Genomic DNA, 20,405 nt, shown 5'->3' on the forward strand with positions numbered 1-20,405 from the left:
ATTTTATATAAATCGTAGATTGTATTGCTTTTTTACTAAGTTGTGAAGGATGTGAGAATTGATCAGACAATATCACTATGTCCATCGTTGCTCTCATTATCTTCATTCGTGAATCAGAATCAATCTTGTTTCTCAACTCAATTATTCAAAATTAAATTCATCATTGTTTTAGTTAATTTCATTTCCAAAATCCATTTTTCTTTTTTTAGGGCTTTTAAAAACTTTAAGAAATTATAATACTTTTGCCACGATCGTCGAATCTGATTGAAGACATTATCATGGACTATAGTTTTGGAGGAATTTATGTTCATTTTTAAAGTATACGTTCATAATATTTTCTAATAGAAAAATAAAGAGCTGAAGAATGAACTACTGCGCTCTTATTAAGGAGATAAACGAGATCTAAATAAAGACTGTCGCCTTTCATTCGAGTTGCCTCGTGAAAGGTTTAATTTTATTTTCTATTCTCTAATATTTTAATACATCTATACAATAATATTTCTTCCAATAAATAAATTTTCAATGAAATAACGAATTATAATAAAAAGCAATATACAGTTCTCTATAAATCTTCGATACAATTTTTCAAAATTTCCTCCTAACTTTCGAACCTAACCTAATATGCGTATCTCGAGCGCAAAGGGTTTATAAAACCTCGAGTGAATTTCTTCTTCGAGAAACAATTTCCAATGAAACCTCGACGATTTCTAACGATTTCTTTTGTTCGAGTTTCATTCATCCTCGATCGAGTTCTAATCGACAGCGATGACGTTTGAAAAAGAAGAAGGCGAACATCGCGAAATGATTTCACGGATTCATTTGCATAGAGACGTCCACGTAGAGGTCTAAATGTGTTTGCCGCGCATCGACGATAAAATCTGTTTATCCGGCCCGTTCGTTTCTCGTTCCCTTCTTTATTTGCCCTCCTTCTCCTTCCCTGCTACTTTTCTCCCGTTCCTTCCTCCACTCTTGGTCCTCCCTCCTCCTCCCCCTCCTCTCCTCGCCTCGAACCTGTCGACTTTGACTAAGCAGCTTTGCGCGAAGGAATTGCAAATACCAGGCAGGAAGAAGTCGCGGGGTACGATGCTCTTACGGTTCCAGCTTATTCTTATTCATCAAAAGGGAACGGGAACACGAGCCAAGACCGATGATACGGATTTTTTTTTTTAAACATGGCAGTCTGTGCCGTTCTATCAAAATTAAAAATTTCACCTTTCTTCCCTCCATTGTTATCGACTTGCCTTTTCTCTCTTCTATTCGTAGAGATATCGTTACTACGCCGATTTCTTCGTTTCGATTTAATCCAATCCTTATTTTAATATTAATTTGATATAATTTAATATATTCGTATTACGTGCCATTCTATTAAAATTAAAAATTTCACCTTTCTTCCCTCCATTGTTGCCTTTTCTTTCTTCTATTCGTAGAGATATCGTTACTATGCCGATTTCTTCGTTTCGATTTAATCCAATCCTTATTTCAATATTAATTTGATATAATTTAATATATTCGTATTACGTGCCATTCTATCAAAATTAAAAATTTCACCTTTCTTCCTTCCATTATTGCCTTTTCTTTCTTCTATTCGTAGAGATATCGTTACTACGCCGATTTCTTTGTTTCGATTTAATCCAATCCTTATTTCAATATTAATTTGATATAATTTAATATATTCGTGCCATTCTATTAAAATTAAAAATTTCAGTTTTCTTCTCTCCATTGTTACTGACTTGCCTTCTTTTTCTTCTATTCGTAAAGATATTGTTACTACGCCGATTTCTTCGTTTCGATTTAATCCAATCCTTATTTCAATATTAATTTGATATATATTAATATGATATATGTTACCTCCATTGTTACTAACTTGCCTTTGTTTCTTCTATTCGTAGAGATATCGTTACTACGCCGATTTTTTCGTTTTGATTTAATCCAATTCTTATTTCAATATCAAGCATTTAATATATTCGTATCACGTGATTATTATTACACGTGTCAATATAAAATCAAAGATGCACCGCGTCCAGATTTTCGATCCGATTTAATAAACGAAAAACTGAATAAATCTTCCTCGTTGCTCGTCCAACTCGTTGTTAAAAACTTCCCAAAAAAGTGTGATCGTTGTTCCTTCGACGAATTTATTATTATCGCAACGTTTCAACCATCGATCTTTCCGATCGTTCAAACACTTCGATTCGTCTTTCAAGCAAACGTTTCTTCCGATGAAGCGTAAACCTGTTTCCGATTTATATACTGTATCGAATTCCTTCCCGAGCCTTGGATTCTTTCCTGCCACGTGGTTCGCGCGCTCCAAGTTGTAAAAGGAGTCGTTGAAAATTCGAGGAAATTTCGCGGTTTGAAACTTTAGCGGGAAGTTAGAGAAAAACGAATTAAAATCGACGATCAAAGAAGAGAAGATCAGATTATTATTGGGTTACTACGTTTTATTCCGTTATTCTTCGATAAAGGATAGGAGGCACCGATCTCGAATCTAAAAAAAATAACTTTCATCGAGTCGATTCGATTTCTCCCTTTCGCCGATTTTCCACGGTCGAAGGATGGACAAGCCGCCGCTTATCTATATAAAATTACTCGCCGCTTGTGTTCACGAATTGTGCGCACAACAATCGAGCGCGTTCGAATTCAAAGGAAATTAGTATTTTATCCCTTTGAAATAAGTAATTACCGCCTTTGTCCAATTTTCTCTTATTATCATTGGAATCGACTAATCCAACCGCGTGGATGGAAAACCAGTTTCCCGCGTGTTTCGCGGGAGACGATCAAGGAACGATCCTTTCAAACTCGGCGATAATAATAACCCCGAGCGCAAGAAATGCCATTTTAGCCTCCGCCGCGCTGTACATCTTGATTCATTAGGACTCTCGACGCCTTTGTTGCGTCTCTCTAATCCAGACAAATCCCACGATTAATTTGTCCGTTCCTCATAGTCGTGAGGGTTTAAAAGACAGACCTCTCGATGGACTCGTGCAGGATGGATCCGTGTAATCTCTCTCCATCATTATCGACCAAAGTTAAATATCGATTATCCTTATCCCCTTGTCTTCTTCGAGATTTTCAAAAAAGGGGAGGATTGGATGATGCGTATTTCAAATTTTACTCGACACGAGATCTATCTTCTTTTTCAAGCACGTGTATCGAGGAATCGTGCAACGAAAATTTCTCCGTTGCGATTAAAGATTAAAGATCAAAGATCTCTCTGTCTTTCTCGAGTTTGCCTTTATCGATATCGATCGAAGGTTAAATATCACCTCGATTCTCCTCTTCGAGATTTTCAAAAAAGGGGAGGATTGTTTGAATCTCATGCCTATTTCAAATTTTATCTTTCGAAATGTTTTATAGTAGACTTGAATCGTTGCACGAAAACTTCTTCGTTGTCTATACGATTAAAGATCAAAGATCTCTCTTTCTTTCTCTCGAATCTGCCTTTATCGATATCGACGAAGATTAAATATCGCCTCAATCTCTCTTTGAGATTTTCAAAAAAGGGAAGGATTTAAATCTTACTATTGTTGGATGATGTATATTTGAAATTTTACTCGACACGAGATCTATCTTTCTCTTCGAGCACGTGTATCGAGGAATGGCAACTGTTGCGCGCGCAACGAAAACTTCTCCGTTGCGATTAAAGATTAAAGATCAAAGATCTCTCTTTCTCTCGAGTTTGCCTTTATCGATATCGATATCGATCAAAATTAAATATCGCCTCGATTCCTCTTCGAGATTTTCAAAAAAGGGAAAGATATTATTTGAATCTGATGTCTGTTTCAAATTTTATCTTTCGAAACGTTTTATAGAGTAGACTTGAAGTACTTTCCTCTTCGAAGAATCGTTGCACGATTCGAAGATTGTTGCACGCGCAACGAAAACTTCTCTGTTGCCTATACGATTAAAGATCAAATTTCTCTCGAATCTACCTTTATCGATATCGATCAAGATTAAACATCGCCTCGATTTCCCTCTTCGAGATTTTCAAAAAAGGAGAGTTATTTAAATCTCACTGTTTAAAATTTTATCCTTCGAAACGTTTTATAATAGAAGTCTATTTTCTTCTTCGAGGAATCGTTGGACAATTCGAAGATTGTTGCACGCGCAACGAAAACTTCTCTGTTGCCTATACGATTAAAAATCAAATTTTTCTCGAGTCTATCTTTATCGATATCGACCAAGATTAAACATCGCCTCGATTTCCCTCTTCGAGATTTTCAAAAAAGGGAAGGGTTGTTTAAATCTCACTGTTTCAAATTTTATCCTTCGAAATTTTATAATAGACTTGAAGTATTATATATTCGAGGAATCGTTGCACGATTCGAAGATTATTGCACGCGCAACGAAAACTTCTCCGTTGTCTATACGATTAAAAATCAAATTTTTCTCGAGTCTATCTTTATCGATATCGACCAAGATTAAACATCGCCTCGATTTCCCTTTTCGAGATTTTCAAAAAAGGGGAGGGTTATTTAAATCTCACTGTTTCAAATTTTATCCTTCGAAATTTTATAATAGACTTGAAGTATTATATATTCGAGGAATCGTTGCACGATTCGAAGATTGTTGCCCGCGCAACGAAAACTTCTCCGTTGCCTATACAGTTTGATACGACCGAAGATCAAATCTCTCTCTCTCTCTCTCTCTCTCTCTCTCTCTCGACACGTCGAGTATTTTACCTCCGCGTTCGTCGCCTGTTTTCCTCGGGAGGAACGTTGTCACCGTTTGGAATTTCTACCAGAATCAAGCGGAATCACACGTTCCAGGCGTGTATATAATTAACGAGCGTGAGGGAGAAGCGTTGGGGGAATTCCATTCCACGAAATTACATTAGTACGATATCGAGCGAATCGGATGGAAATATACGAAGGTGTTCGGATTCGGTGAGCGGAACGGGACTTTCATTACGCGCGCGTGTATATATATATATACATATTCATTCGCCCGATCCCGTCCGAATCCGTTAGATCGTTTTCAGTCCCACAGTTTTACTTTTTCCCGCCGCGCTCGTCCAAACTGATCATTTTCGAGATAATTAATTATTTATACACACCCTGACCCCGTTAATGCATCGTTAATATCGCGGGACCAGAAGGGAGGAGGACCCTTCTTATCTCCGCCGATCGATCCAAGGAATTTGCGAAGGGAAACCCCTCCTCGAGCAAAAGTTACGGGCAGATTGTTGTAACAAGGAGAACGTAACACACGTGCCACGTTCGCCCTCGTGGGATCATCCTTGAAGACAAACCGAGTTTAAGGAGAAGTTTAAGGAAAAACCTCCCCCCTTTTTTCGATTTCTTCGATGCGATTGAGAAGAGTAGACAACGAAGGTAATCGAGTAAGCGGATACTTTTAGCACTAAAAAGAGAAAAGAAGAAAAAGTATTTTATCCAAAATGAAATTATAACATGGCTTAGAATATGGCTGTTGATCGACACAATATTGAAAAGTGAATAATTTATAAGTTGTTCATCGAAGTATTATCAGAAAAGTATTCTTTATACTTTACGTTTCAAAATTAAAATTAATATGTTGTTAAAGGGTTAATTGAATCGTATCACGGAGGATCATCGAGAGTTTTCGAATTTTTGAAACATCGAAAAATAACTAAAAAGTATCCGGCAATCTTTCGAGATGTTATCCATCGTGTCAAGCCTTTCTTTCGATTCTCTTAATTCCCTTAATTCAATTAATAAATTAGTCACTTCGAGAGAGAGAGAGAGTTTAATCGTCTCTGAAAACATGATACGGGAGAAATTTAATTTACAGATTCTCCGAACTTTTGAAAGGAAAACGAGAGACTTCTTGGTACTTCTTTGAGCGAAGAATTCCTTTTCACCAAATTTCGTATTAAAGAGAGAGAGAAAAAAAGCGTATGCGTGTTCCTCAGGATGGAGAATTTTGCTGCTCCCTTTGGAAACGGATTCCATACCCGGAATTCATCGGCGTATCCGACATAGGGAAGGCTCGTTTCGCGATTTCTCACTCGAACGAGAGTGGAAATTTCACCCCCCAGTTGGAGGATACCGTGTTATTTAATCAAGAATGACGATAAAGAAAGGTAAAGAAAGAAAAGTACGAAGGCAATAACGGGGAGAGATAACGATTCCCACGAGACAGAAATTCGTGAGAAACAATCTCTATATAGAGCAACATTTTCGAAATTTCACCTCTCGTTCGATTCCCATTTTCCACGCACGCTGCTTCGACAATAATAACAGTTAAATTGGGCAAAATTGTTTTCAACTCAAAAGGAGATTTAATCTTTTGGAAACAATATATTATCGTTTCAAAAATATAAGGAAATATATGAAAAGAAAAGATTAATAATTTAATTGAAGCATAGAGTAAAAAAGAAAAATGATCGATATATAAAACAAATATATAGAAAGATAAAACTTGAAAATTAATAAATGTTTAAATAAAAAATCAGAAGAGAACGAAACAGAAAATTACAGTTTTTTTTAAATATTTTTCGTTAAAAGTATATTTACAATTGAAAATGTTTTAATCATTTCAATCTGAATCCAATGATTAAAAAGGGTAAAACAGGGAGAGAAAAGGATGGGACGATTCGCATTACAAATCGACAAGAGAGAGATCGAATCTATTCTATTGGAAGAATAAAAAGTACAAAAAGTCATTGGTTACTCTCATGTTGATTGAGTAACCGCGCAAAAAATGAGAATGGCAGATGTAGCAAAAAAGTTGTAACAGGCAATTAATTTAGGAAGCGTTTCACGTGCAATAAACTGGATCTCGAGAATTGGAAATAGTAAAGAAAAAAAAAGTTACTATTTGCTACGGGATATCCTATAAATTATCCAATGAATACGAGCCAGATATGAGATTTAAACAGTGATAATTTAAAATAATAATAATAAAAACACTGAGGCTGACAAATTAAAATAAAATGAAAAAAGCATTGGAAGAAGACCATATATTATTTAAATTAAGTTTGGAATATTATTATTACTATCATTATATTTAATGTATATTAAAACAATTATTTTTCTTACAAATTTGAAAACGAATTTCGTCCAGTTACGTTATTCGAACCACTGCGCGTCGATACTTTATTAACACGAGTGTCGTTTCAATCGTAAACGCGCTTTTAAAATTTTTCTATTTTTCTATTTAGAAAGAAGATACGTAAAAAATGGTAGCCGTATTCGATTTCACTTTTTTTCCTGGAATCAAGGCGTGTATTAAGACGTATCGCCTCAACTTTTACGGCCTATCAGATTTATGGACCACAATTCCCTTCCTCTTTTTTATGTCTCTATTTACGCGATACGCGAAACGATTCGAACGAATCTCTTCCCGAGATTATGATCAACTAATAAAGGAACTTTAACGTCCACGTGGAGGAGGCGAGGACTGGTTAAACGTCGCTCGCTTCCTTTTTTCTTTTTTTCACACACACACACACACACAGTCTAACTTATTCATTCGAATTTATCCTTTTCCAACTCGAATATTGCCAAAAGGAGAATACGATTTCCTAAACACGAGAATTAAGACCGATCCTTTTCTTTCCTATGAATTATTATTATTAAGTTATGGATATTTCTTTTTACCGATTCGAACGATTACCTCCTCGATGCCTGTATTTGACACGTACATTATTTCTATATTCTTTTGAGCCTTGAAATATTCTCGACTTGAAGAGATCCGATATCCGATGCGGGCAAGAATTCTTTATCAAGAAGATTTATCCGAACCGCGTCGAATATTTCTACCCCCACAAGCGGACGCCAAGACGAAACGTTAATTTAAGATTAATTTGTAATCAATTTTGCGGGATTAAGTTGACACGTCACGCGATAACTCGAAATATTTCTCTCTCTCTTGGCGACGAAATAACGAGAGAAGGGAGACGAGAAAGGGACGAGATGAAAAGTTGCAATTCCGGCTGGGCGTGAATCCGGAGACAACTTCATTCCCGTTTCGTCCGAACGCTTGACACGCGGAAAAAGAAGAGGAATCGAAATCCCCCGAATGGAGTGGCGATGCTACTTGTCCGCTTACTCGACAAGATAGAAGAAAGCTGCACGATACTCGAGAATCGAGAATATATATATATTTGCACGACTCGCCGCGTACTCTTTCGTGGGAATCGGTTAATGTTACGCATTAATGGGGAACATATGGCGATCGAGGAAATGGATGGATGCGAGTAAGATGTAAGTGAGATATTTGTTATAAATTTAACAGCGGTTTGTATTTAACCAGATCGGATATTTTCGTTCGAATCCGATATTTTAATCTCGTCGAGTCCGTTGTTCGACAAACGGTCCAACGATCTAACGGTGTTTCTTTTCTTTTTTTTTTCTTGCTTTCTGATTTTACTTTTAACAAACATATTTGCCTGGACGATATTTGAATTTCTACGTAACGAGATTGTAATGTTCATTTTCCCGGGGATTTCTCTCTCGTTAAAAGTGCATCAACTGGACAGGGTGATGCTGCGGTTCAATCGCTTTCTATCCTTGCCCGCTTATTATCGAGTTATACCACTAACTGGAAACGATAACTCGCGACGAAAGTCATGGTCGAAGGTAAAATGATGAAAGTAGGCACACCAAGTTGCGCACATTTTCACCCATAAATTTCCCGACGAAACTCTCTTATATAGGATAACACACGTATATTCCCTTGCGGTCGAGGAGTGTTTTTCGAAAAAAAAAAAAAAAAAAGATCTCGATCTTAATTTAAAAGGAAAGGGAATATTTTATATTCGAACTTCGAAATTTCCCTCGAAATTTATTCTTCGATTAAAATTCTCTCTTAAAAGTGGACGAAGAAATACCTTGGCCGTTCGAGTATTCATCCAGTTCCTTTTCTCGAGAAAGGTGTTCGAACGATTCACGACGAGGGGGGAAAAAAGGAAAAGGGGGATCCGAGTATCAATTACCCAGAGAGTATATATATGCAATCACACTTGATCGTAGTTAATCGGCTCCCATTACGCATCGAGTTGCGTTAGATAGATAATTATAGGCGAACGTGTACGTTTTCTCTTGCGATTTTTCTTAATTTAATAGGAAAAATTTGAGAGGAAATATTTTCCACTCCCTCGAAATTTATTCTTTAATTAAAATTCTCTCGAAAATGGAGGGAGAAAGTCATCGTTATGTTCGAGTATTCATCCAGTTCTGTCTCGAGAAAGAGTACACGCGCATCGAGTTGAGTTAGATAGAGAATTATAGGCGAACGTGTACGTTTTCTCTTGCGATTTTTCTTAATTTAATAGGAAAAATTTGAGAGGAAATATTTTCCACTCCCTCGAAATTTATTCTTTAATTAAAATTCTCTCGAAAGTGGAGGGAGAAAGTCATCGTTGCCTTCATCCAGTTGCCTCGAATTCGTACATTTTCACCTATAAATTCTCCGATGAAACTCTCTTATATAGGATAATATAATATGTCTTCGATCGAGGAGTATTTTTCGAAAAAGCTTCCATATTCGATCTTAATTGAAGAGGAAAAATGCGTATTCTTTAATTAAAATTCTCTCGAAAATGGAGGGAGAGAGTCATCGTTGCCTTCATCCAGTTGATCATAGTTAAAACATATCAAGTTGCCTCGAATTCGTACATTTTCACCTATAAATTCTCCGATGAAACTCTCTTATATAGAATAGAATAAACAAATCTTCCCTTGAGATCGAGGATTATTTTTCGAAAAAGCATTCGATCTTAATTAAAGAGGAAAAATATTCTTTAACTAAAATTCTTTCGACGAAATATTTTCGTCGTTGCGTTTCCGTCTCGAGGAAGACGATTCGAACGATTCACGGCGAGGAAGAAAGGAAAGAAAAAAGGGGGGATCCAGTAGCTGACGAGTCAATTATCCAGAGTATATACAATCACACTTAATCATACTTAATCGGCCGGCATAACGGGTCGGGATAACGCAGCGGGATAAAAAGGTTTGGTTCGTATAAGCGGCTGTTAAACAACGCCTGTCCTCCACGTAACGTTGCACACCTGTTCATTTCGTACAGCGCGGAACCAACCGCGATTCGTCTTCGTTAATTTATTCCGTCCTTTTCACCGACGCGCCGACCAATACTTCTCTCCTTTCGAGAGGAAGGAAATTGTGTGCTCGGCTCGCTCGATCAAAGATCGGTCGGACAAAGTCTCAGGGGTTAACGCGTGTTAACCGTTGTTGTTGAGCGATGCAATTACGTAGGTTGCACATTTTATGGAGCTGCATCGAGGACGGTGGTGGGAAGATGGGTGCATCGAGGATGAACCGTACGATGAATTTGCAATAATTGAACACGTGTGGCGAGTGGATAGGAAAAGAGGAGCGAAGGAGGTGAATTTAACTTAACTTTAACTTTTCGATTAATCGCTTTTTTATATATAAATATTGATCGATTATTTTCGCGCAACGTCTTTCGAGAGTTGGACGATGCGCAGGCCAATTTGAAGATTGTCCTTTGATTAAAATCGAGCTCGAGGCCCGAGAAAAAGTTGAGCCCCGTTTCTTCCACGATCCCCCCGTCGAAACGAGAGGGGGGGGGGGCAGCTTTTTTTGCCCGTGTCCCGTGCTTCCCGAAAAGGATGCTGGCCAAATGTTTCTCCATGTATCATCACGTTTTTCTGAACGAACGAGAATTTGTACACGTTTCCGTTTTGCCCGATAACGTGAAAGAAAAATATGGATCACAGAGGAGGGGGACGAATGTTTTCTCAACGAAGCAACGAAAAATGATCCTCGCCATTATCTCTCGCCATTGATGCGGACAAAAATTTCTTCCTTATAATTTGATACTTATTGGACAAAAATGAGAGAGAGAGGCGCGTTATTTCCTCCGCCTCGGGAGGAGGAATAACAGCATCGGTTGGAAGCATTAACAGCGTCGAAACTCTCGGGGAAAAAAAAGAAAAAAAAAAAGAAGGATTCTGAAAATGATGTACGGTTACGCAGCCCGGTTTTAGAACCGGCTGCGGAGATTTTCCACGCAAGGAAAATATTTTATTGGCAAACCGAATTCTTCTAAGAAAATATCGTACTATGTATGCTACTATCGCGACTGTTTTCACAATTTATCGCAGATTACGGATGGATACGCGTTGACTAGTTGTAATTGCTTGCTTGGTTACATTCGATTTATTAATTGGCGTATTTTCTTCAAGATTAATAACTGTCCGAGCCGGAGAGACCTCCGGAGGAGGCGAAGGAGATCCATCCATCTATCCATATCTTTCGAATTTTTTCCCCAATCGATCCAGTCGGTGGGAAAGTGGCGCAAGGAAATCGCGAATCGTGTCTATAATTCTCCTCCCCTCAGTGGCTCCTCGCGCCAAATCTGAGCTGCAAGGATGAGCTTTCTCTCCGCGCAATTTATGAATTTACATCCGGATTTATGCGATTAAAAATATTTCGCATATAATAAGAAGAAAGAAATTTTAAACCCATTCCTCGAAAGAATTAAAAGAAGCGATCGATCGAAAGGAATATCGAATGATATTGGAACATGGCAGATCCTGCTAGATGTAACGGTATCCAACGGTGTTTAACTAAGCATCCCCGCGATCGTTTCCGCGGGCCACTTGCGCCGATCGTTTCGTCGCCATTCTTCCGATAACATCGCGGGAAAATATTCCCACGGGAACCGATATCGCGGATATCTCTTCCTTCCCTCGAATGGATCGTTTTGTTAAAGTAGATTTTTTGGAAGGACGGACATTGACACGAACGATCCTCTTTGCGCTCGGCAAAGAAAGGGGAAAAAAGGAAGGGAAGGGAGAACTTGTTGCAACGGTAGAAGAAAAATGGCTCGTTGTCATCCTTCTCTGACCTGTCTTTTATTTTATTCCCAAGAAAAGGTTACGAATGCATTTATCTTTGAATTATTATTATTATTATTATTATTTTTGGTTAAAGAGAATAATAATGATATGATATGACGTTTTATAAAGGATTAATTATTATTCATTCATTTATTATTATTATTTTTTTTTGGTTAAAGAGAATAATAAGAATAATAATAATAACGTATTCAATGTATTTCGATATGGAAATTATACATGGCGTGGAAAGGAAAGATCGGACAGGGAAGGAAGGGATCATTCTTTTTCTTAGATAATTGATGGGCAGGGGGAGAATCGTAAATTCGAGCCCTTAAGGAAGGAACGGCTGTCGTTAACAGTGTTGGCTAACTTTACTGCGAGTAATTCAGCCGAGCTAGTGTCAACGCATACGTTTTAAAGACCTCGGGCCGCGTCTTATCGCGACAAAGGCACGACACCCGCCATCGGTACCAGTTTAACGACTAAATTCGGCCCTTGGATACGCGTCGTCACCCCTCTCTTCCCCTTCCCTCCCGTCCCGGCCGCGGATTGTCGCGGAACCGTGTCTATGGAAGTTTTAATTGGACAACATGGTTTTTTAACGAGTTTCCACGAGTCGAAGTATCGTTATTTATATATATATGCGTACACGTAAGGAGAGAGGTTTCCTTTCTTTAAAAAGAGTGAGAAACGGTGGGGATATTTTGCGGGAACGTTAGCGAGAAACTCGTTACGATCGAGTTCTTATACCCGGCTCTTATGGAAACGCCGAAAAACAGGATCGGATAAATGTCCCGGATAAATTGTTATCAACTCTGTACATCTTCCCTTGAAAACTCCTCTCCTCGCCGGTTAATTATCCCTAATTTTTCTGCGTTTTCTTCTCTTTTCTTCTCTTTTTTTTTAAACCCAGCTCCGTCGTGGAAATCGATTAAGCGTCGGAGAACCGGAAGATTCTCGACGAAGAAAAAAATAAGGAGAAAGAGAAGGAAAGGGACGAAAAGAAAAGGAGAGAGAGAGAGAGGGGGGAAAAACGGTTATTAATTTATACCCTTTCAGGTAAAATCGGCAAGGTAAGATAGCACGAAAACTCCTCTCCTCACCGGTTAATTATCCCTAATTTTTCTGCGTTTTCTTCTCTTTTCTTCTCTTTTTTTTTTTAAACCCAGCTCCGTCGTGGAAATCGATTAAGCGTCGGAGAACCGGAAGATTCTCGACGAAGAAAAAAATAAGGAGAAAGAGAAGGAAAGGGACGAAAAGAAAAGGAGAGAGAGAGAGGGGAAGAAAACGGTTATTAATTTATACCCTTTCAGGTAAAATCGGCAAGGTAAGATAGCACGCTTATTTTCTCCGTCCTAATGTGTCTTCATCATTAACGTCGAAATTATCGGATATATCTCGGAGCGAATCTACCTCACGCACGATACCTACCCTCCCTTACACGTATACTTTTCCCCTTCTTGCGTTAATGTTATGACGTAATTTAACGCGTGTGTTATTAGACGCTTTATTATGTATTATTCAAAGGGGGAGGGAGGGTAGGGAAGGGGAGGAAAGCCAGGAGCCAGGAAGCGAGCAACTCGATTCTGAAACGCGCGAGGGAACCTGTTCCCACCACCCTCCCCTCCCTCAGCCCCAGATCACAATTAATTGGGCACGAGCGAGAGAACAGCGAGGCGTCCGCCTCGTTAAAACGATTTACGAAAAACCCTCGTACGGGCGATTCTTCGTGCGCGTAGTCGGAGGAGGAGGCCGACCGATTATCGAAATTGACGGTTAATTATCACCGCGTATGATTACGATACCCTCGTAAAAGAAGAAAAGAAGAAGAAAGGAAGGAAAGGAAAGGAAAGGAAAGGGAGGTAAACTCGTTCCCTTCCCTCCGCGACTCGGATTATTAAAGCGCGCGGATCGTTTGTTTTTACGATGTTTGATTAATAACACGGCTCCCGTTTGACGAGACAATCTCACGTTACGCGTACCCCCGTCGGGTACGCACCACGACGGTGGATCAATGGATCCTGCCCGCTCAATGTAAATTTTTCGAGGGAGGAGGAATAAATCGTCATATAAAACGTATGCGTACACGGGTGATTCGAAAATTGGAAGTTTGTAACAATGAGAATTCTTTTATTTTTTCTTTTCGTTATTAAGGAAGTGTTTAAAGTGTCTAAGGTTTTCATTTTTTGGAAAATTGAAAGTTCCAAACGATCGGAATTCGATCTTTCCTCTTCGTTATTAGGGATCAAAGTTTAAAGTTTCCATTTTTGTGAAAATTGAAAGTTCGAAGGGACGAGAATTCGATCACTTCTCTTTTCGATTAGGAGAGCTTCTAAAGTGTGTAAAATGTTTTCTATTTTTGCCAAGAATTTTGCGAAAATTGAAAGTTCGAAGCGACGAGAATTCGATCTTCCCTCCTCCTTATTAGGGAAATGTTCAAAGTATTTAAAGTTTCTATTTTTTGGAAAATTGAAAGTTCCAAACGATCAGAATTCGATCTTTGCTCTTCGTTATTAGGGGTCAAAGTATTCAAAGTACTTAAAGTTTCCATTTTTTGGGAAAATTGGAAGTTCGAAGCGACGAGAATTCGATCTTTCCTCCTCATTATTAGGGAAATGTTAAAAGTTTTCATTTTTTGGAAAAATTGGAAGTTCAAAGCGACGAGAATTCGATCTTTCCTCCTCGTTATTAGTTCAAAGTGTCTAAAATTTCCATTTTTGGGAAAATTGGAAGTTCGAAACGACGAGAATTCGATCTTTTCTTCTCGTTATTAGGGAAGTGTTAAAAGTTTCCATTTTTTGGGAAAATTGGAAGTTCAAAGCAACGAGAATTCGATCTTTCCTCTTCGTTATTAGAGGTCAAAGTTTGTCTAAAGTTTCCATTTTTGTGAAAATTGAAAGTTTCGAAGCGACGAGAATTCGATCTTTCCTTCTCATTATTAGGAAAGTGTTCAAAGTATTTAAAGTTTCTATTTTTGGAAAAATTGGAAGTTCAAAGCAACGAGAATTCGATCTTTCCTCCTCGTTATTAGTTCAAAGTGTCTAAAATTTCCATTTTTGGGAAAATTGAAAATTCAAAACGACGAGAATTCGATCTTTCCTCTTCTCGATCAGGGAAGCGTCCAAAGTGTTTTGCATTTTCCAAAAGAATGTTACGAAAATCAATGGAGACAAAAAAGGGAAAGGAAAGATACGAGACTCGTAAATAATCAATAGATAATAAGAGTAAGAGAAGGAAAGATAAATCAAACGGATTGATTGGTAGGAATTGAGGTAGGAATAATACGGCGGAGGTATTAAAGTAAAAATGAGTACCGTATTTCGAGATAATTACCGGGCTCCCCAAAGACGACACGTTTCCAAAGAGAGACGTGTATCATAAAGCAGCAGTTTTTTGCCGGCGAACATGGTTGCGATTCCCCGCAGGTAGCCGCGCCGGCCGGCTGTTCCGTTCGCGTGCATCGCATTCCGGGAAAGTAAAAAACGGGTCCTCGCTCGATTTATGCGCGAGAACTAGCGTGTGCCTTCCGGTCAGCCCCCCCGCTTTTCTCGTTTTTCACTTTCTTTTTTTTCCATCCGTCCGTCCATCCATCCATCCATCCATCCAAGTGTTATCCGCCTCTTCTATTCCTCCTTATATACACCGGTGTTATACGTCTTAATACGGGCGCCTTAACACGAGGAGGGCAATTAGTCGTTTCATCCGTGTGATACGCCTACGTCTAAGGCGAGGAGGAAACACGCTTCCTGCTGAATCTGCTTTTTTTCCCCTCCTTCTTCTTCTTTTTCTTCCTCTTCTTTTTTAATATTTCATGACTTTACGTGACCGCCTCCATTTCCACAGGATGAAATAACTAGGTGGGTGCAAGAGGAGGAGGGGAGGGAAGCAACGTAACCTAAGAGGTTGCTCTGCCCCTTTCGATTCTCTTTCGCTGCGAGGGAAGACGGGAGAGGGGAATGGGAGGACGAAATGCCAGGCTGGATCTGGAAATTTTAATTTTATCGTTTTATAGATCCAAGGCCGCGTTTCGACCAAAAAAGAAGAAGAAGAAGAAGAAAGAAAAATAATGCAACGCTCGGATAAGCATCGTTGCTCGAATCAACATGGGAGGTGTACACCTCCCATTTCTCGCCGCTCCCCTCGGCGAACAAGTTTGCAAAATCGAGCGATTCGAGCGGGCTCCCTTTGTATATAAAAAGTAAAGGCGAAATTAATTATTAATCGCATTTTTGCGTGTACGTGAGCGAGCATACGGGGTCGCGTGTGCATCGGCAGTCTTTCAACCATTCCGTCGAAAGGATTTTTCTTCTTCTTTTTTTCCCCCCCCCTCTCCTTCCTTTTTTCCTTCCTTTTGTTTCTCACGCAGCCGAGTTTCCGAGAAGCCCGATCCGCACGATCACAGTTACACCGCGCACACCTCGGTTCGTCATCTCTTCGTCTCCCCTACCCAATTACCTGTCCACCGTGCAAACTGATTTATTTGACACGAATCGCGGACACAATAGACGCCCGTCTGCCGTACTACTCGGCTCCGCGCGGATCATTCGCTCCTTTCCACGAACGTTATCGAGTCGTCGTAAAATCCACGCGTCCCGTCTTAATAACGACCCATCGATCGATCCCACAATTGCGATCCTTCTTCCTCTCCATTCCTCTTCGCTCAACGATCTTCTTCCAACCGTCGCGTCGCGTCTTCCTCTTCCACTTTTCACGACTTTTCCGATCTTCTCGCCCCGATCGAACCTTGAACCTCGAACGAGGTTCGATAGGCGCCAACTACTCGAGTCCAACTCCTCTCGACTCCGCGTTAATGAGCCACCACCACCACCACCACCGTCGTCGTCGTAGCAACCTGTTACCCGGCAAATATCCGCTGAACCTCGCGCGGGCTGTTCGTTGGCAATTACGTTGAGGAAGCTAGTTGAGAAGCGGTTGTATCGATCATCGCGGCGTGACGAAACGCCAACTATCGCGCCATTTTATTTTTCCACACGCCTTCGCCCATCGTGCGAACCGTGTTCCTTTCTCTCTCTCTCTCTCTTTTTCTTTCCTTTGAATATATTTCGAGGAACGAATTCTCTGGAAAAGGCGTTCTTCGGAAGCGTTTTCGATCTTCCGGAACCGTGGATTCGATTCGTGAAAATCTCTCGAGAGAGACGAGGGTGAGAATACCTGAGAATATTCGAGAATAATTTTCGAGTTAAGAAAAAAACAGGGGAAGATTTTGATTTTTCGATTTGTTGGAAAGATTCTTTTTTTAATAAGGGAACGATGGACGAACTTTCCTCTCTTCCTGCGAGTGTAAATTTATGCGTTATTATAACCGGGATGCGCGTACAAGCGCGTGTAGGCTAATTTTCGAGTTAAGAAAAAAAACAGGGGACGAAAGGAAGGAAGATGATTTGATTTTTCGAAGGATCGAGGTTCGATCCGTTGGAGAGATTCTTTTTTTAATGAGAGAACGATGGACGAACTTTCCGTTTCCTCTCTTCCTGCGAGTGTAAATTTATGCGTTATTATAACCGGGATGCGCGTACAAGCGCGTGTAGGCTAATTTTCGAGTGAAGAAAAAAAACAGGGGACGAAAGGAAGGAAGATGATTTGATTTTTCGAAGGATCGAGCTTCGATTTGTTGGAAAGATTCTTTTTTTAATAAGGGAACGATGGACGAACTTTCCGTTTCCTCTCTTCCTGCGAGTGTAAATTTATGCGTTATTATAACCGGGATGCGCGTACAAGCGCGTGTAGGCTAATTAGAAAACGAAAGGGTTCGCGCGCGGAAGGGGGGGGGAGAGAGGAGAGGGCGGTGGCCGATGTGGAAACAATGTGGAAAAAAGCAGCAGCGTGTCGAGGAAGAAGCTCGTTCCCTTCGTAGTTTTATGGAATACGTAAACTGGCACAGACATCCTGATCTCGTTCCTTTTCAACCAGTGAATCGAATGATAACGAATTGTGATCGCATCAACGAAGGATTGTATTACGAGGATTTGATATCCGTGTATATAAACTAAAACTAACAGAATTGTTCTCGATTTCTCTTTTCTTTCTTTTCTTTTTTTTTTTTTTCGATTAATGAAACGAATAAAACGCGTTTCTCATTCGTAAGAGTGATTTTCACGTAGGAAGAGATAACGGTATCAATTAACATATTAAAACGCATTAATAAACAGGAGGCGAGCGAAGATCAAACGATCAGATAAAACGTGCGCATCACGAGTTGCAAATCGAGTTTACTTTGCGCTTGGATTCCCTTCCAATGCAACAAGGTTAGCAATGTTGCGGTCGAGCTTTTTACACCTGCAACCTGTTACTCCAGTTAACAAGTAATTCAAGGAAAACGTGTTTGTACGCGCGAAAGATTTTTCGATTATTCGGGGAAGCTTCGATTTGTATCTACGCTTCCTCAAATTTTTACAATTATTTTAATAATTGGATTAATAATTGGAAAGTTGGAAAAAACTTTCTACTTTGTAATAATTTTAAATGTATAATATTTAAGATAAAAATCGAGAATGATTTTTCAAAATTATCGGCAACTTTTTTTCTTTTTTTTTCTTTAATTAAAAATCCCGCTTATCATAAATTTCACGCGTGTGTATTTATTGGGCAATATGAAAATCTCATTACGGAAATATCCCGTTATTAGCCAATATAGAGGTATCCTTGAAGCGCGATTCAATTCTCTCTTTTTTCTCGGATGATTAATCAACGTGGCATCAATCGATATTCACCGGTTCATTAATCACGCGCGGGGATCGATAAAAATCTTTCGGCAAATGAATTCGAAATGAACGCAACGGACGATTATCCCATGATGAATCTCTCGTTTTCTTCCTCCGGGAGGGAGGGCAGCCATTTATTCGCACCGATATTCTTATTTCCCGGGAAAATTCAGTAACAAGATCGTGACTTAATGAAACAAGGGGGAGGAGAATCTTTAAATCACGCTCGAGCTCGAGCTCGGTATCCCTTTCGGCTCGAGTGTCAGCCCGGCAATATATCACACCCTATTACCGTTGCCGAGATCTTCGAGAACGTGCAAATGGATGAACGCGGATATAGAATTATTTTCTTCCAAGTTTAAGCAAATCCATGTACAATTTGACAAAAGGAAAGAATTTCGTCGAAAAAGTTTCCATCGAAGCGAAATGATTCAATTTATCGACGAAATTATTGTAGAGAATCCGCTTGTTTTTCTTGTCGCGTCGAGAGATCGAGGGAATTCGAAGATATTAATGAACCGTCAAGGTTGGCAGGTACAATCGGTCCACCGACCTTTTTTTCCCCTAGCGGATTCCTTTTATTTTTCTTCTCTCTCTTTTCCTTTCTTTTCTTTCCCACCGACAGATTGATGACAGATTAGAGAAAATCGTGAGACACTTTATTGTGCCGGCAATAAGTACAACCAACCGTTGGTTACACGAGCGAACGTCAAAAGGTAATTGAAAGCTTTAATGAGACACGTGTTCGTTCCATCGGCCGGGTGTTCATTATATCGGCCGAACGGGAATAATAATCGTGACACACGAGACGCGTAATTCTTTTTCTTTTTTTTTTTCTATAACGGGACGAAAAGGAAGCGATCCATTCCTCCTTTGTATAGGAATGATAAATTCATATCGCGTTAACATGGATGGAAAGAAAAGTAGAAGGAGATCGATCGAGGAAATCGGATAGGATATAGCGTAACGCGCGCTTTTACTTTCGTTGTTGTTGTTGGTGGTGGTAAGATGGTTCGTCGTCCAAGTCGGCGTTATAATTGGAGCAAGCGGATAATTGAGCTATTCGTTTAAAAAGAACGAGCGTATCATAACACGCTCTCTATGAGTGAAAGTTTAACTATCGCCCTCATCGGCCCGCGTCTTTCCGCGTGAAACGAGAGCTGTTCGATCGTTTTAAATCCTCCCACCTTTTCGCTCTGAGATATAAAACACACGCTCTCTCTCTCTCTCGATATATATATATATCGATTCAGAAGTGTAATCTCTTAATAATATCTCCGGATTAATCGGTGAAAAGAAAAATTAACAAGAATGTTATGTAAATGCCGCGTCCAATTTACATAATCGTAAAGTTACGAACATCGATTCTTCCGCCATTAAAGATAATTGCAGCCATCCATCTCTTTCTTTTCCTCTTCCCTTTCTTCGTCCTCTTTCTCTCTCTCTCTCTCTCTCTCTCTCTCTCCTTTCGTGGTCGCGCGGCTCCTTTTCCTTCTCTTGAGTCCCTTTTTCGATAACTTTCGGTCAATGGAAGAAGAGATCACGCCACGATTAATACTCATCAATCCCTTCAATACTTTTTATCAATAATAGAGGATCAATAATGGAATAGAGAGGATAGACCCCCGATTATTATCAATATTTTCAATACAAAACGTGAATTACAGAGGATTATCGTCTCGAGATTTAATACGAGTGATCCGATTTTCCTCTCGAAAACTTCGTCGAACGAATTCGATTCGTCGACTGATTGGACAGTTCTCTCCGTGGAAAAGAATTTTCCAAAAAAAAAAGAAGAAAAAGAAAAAGAAAAGGAAATTCACGAGCAGTGTCGTTGTTCTTCTTCTTTTTTCGAAATTGAAAAAAAGATACGG

General features: G+C 39.5%; 1 protein-coding gene across 3 annotated transcripts in view; it reads right to left on the reverse strand.

Annotated features, from left to right (window-relative positions):
- LOC411336 overlaps window positions 1–20,405 on the reverse strand; it is a 78,152-nt gene that overhangs the window by 37,851 nt on the left and 19,896 nt on the right. The window lies entirely within an intron of this gene.

Source organism: Apis mellifera, linkage group LG9 (genome assembly GCF_003254395.2).
Source record: "Apis mellifera strain DH4 linkage group LG9, Amel_HAv3.1, whole genome shotgun sequence".
NCBI classification, from domain to species: Eukaryota; Metazoa; Arthropoda; class Insecta; order Hymenoptera; family Apidae; genus Apis; species Apis mellifera.